Source organism: Galendromus occidentalis, unplaced genomic scaffold (genome assembly GCF_000255335.2).
Source record: "Galendromus occidentalis unplaced genomic scaffold, Mocc_1.1 scf7180000075411, whole genome shotgun sequence".
Classification (NCBI taxonomy): domain Eukaryota; kingdom Metazoa; phylum Arthropoda; class Arachnida; order Mesostigmata; family Phytoseiidae; genus Galendromus; species Galendromus occidentalis.
The window spans coordinates 1-1131 of NW_003803401.1; positions in this window are offsets into that span (position 1 = coordinate 1).

Below are 1131 nucleotides of genomic sequence, written 5' to 3' on the forward strand. Positions count from 1 at the left end.
CGAGTCGGTGACTCAGGCGGTATGTGGGCGTAGAACTACGCGTTTTCAATAAATGGAGTACTCGGACATCCGCTTTGAAATGTCCATGAAACATGGAATCATTATCGTGGCACGAGCATTCACATCGACCACAAAGGAATCGCATGGATGTGGTAGCCAAGGTTAGAATGAATGACGAGAACGGGAGCACCAGAAGAGGAGATATGGAGAGCACAGGCACATCGTTTTCCGCAGTCATTATAAATCTAGCCTCTACCGAGGTGTTGGCTGGGGTGTGCACCCACTGGCCCATGGTCGAGGGAGAATTGCGCAAAACTTTATTCGATTCAGTCAGCAGAGACCGAGGCTTTCCTGATTGAATGGACCCATCCCTGAGGAAGAGAAAATTCTCCGTCCAATAAGATCATGTGCTTACCACCGAAAGAGGGAGTTCATAGCTGTATCGATAGACATAGCGTTTCCACAACGCTCGATTACGTCTGAACAACGTAAACTAGGGGTTTCTTGCCTTCAGTGTTTTCAGCCTCCGCGTCCTCGTTCCGACGTTCTATGAAAACGAGCTTACTATTTGGCCTGTATCTTATTGAATGATCAAGATAAGGGGGAATTGAGGAGCATGAACGATGCCTCATCCTAAGCCTGACATATTCCACCATGACCATTTCGATGATCGAGCGCTCTGTTTCTGGAATATCAGCTCGAGGAAATTGTTACACATTCCACTCAGACGCATCTTATTTCCGAGATGGGAATTTTTTCGAGCTTCGCCTCCCCAATACTCCCCATGGCAGTGTTTACCCATCACTGGGGGCTATAGCGTAGTTCTACGCTAAAACAGGAGGGACCCCGAGAGTTTTCGGGCCAGACGACTCACCCTCGGAACAGCTTAATCTTCCGCTGAACACCTCGATTGAGATATTGTATGCATCTTTCCCCAATGCTCCCAATATCTAGTTCCAGCTCCGAATCATCGAGACGGGATTACATTCGGGGGAAATCGCAGTTGACTTCGGTCTTCTCGACGCGAGCAGAACTTTCATACCCTCCTGATTCCGCTCCAAGAGGCTTCTGGAATCAGAGGGCTCCAGATGTCTCACCCCTCTATGCGCTACTCACGACTGGAACGAGTGC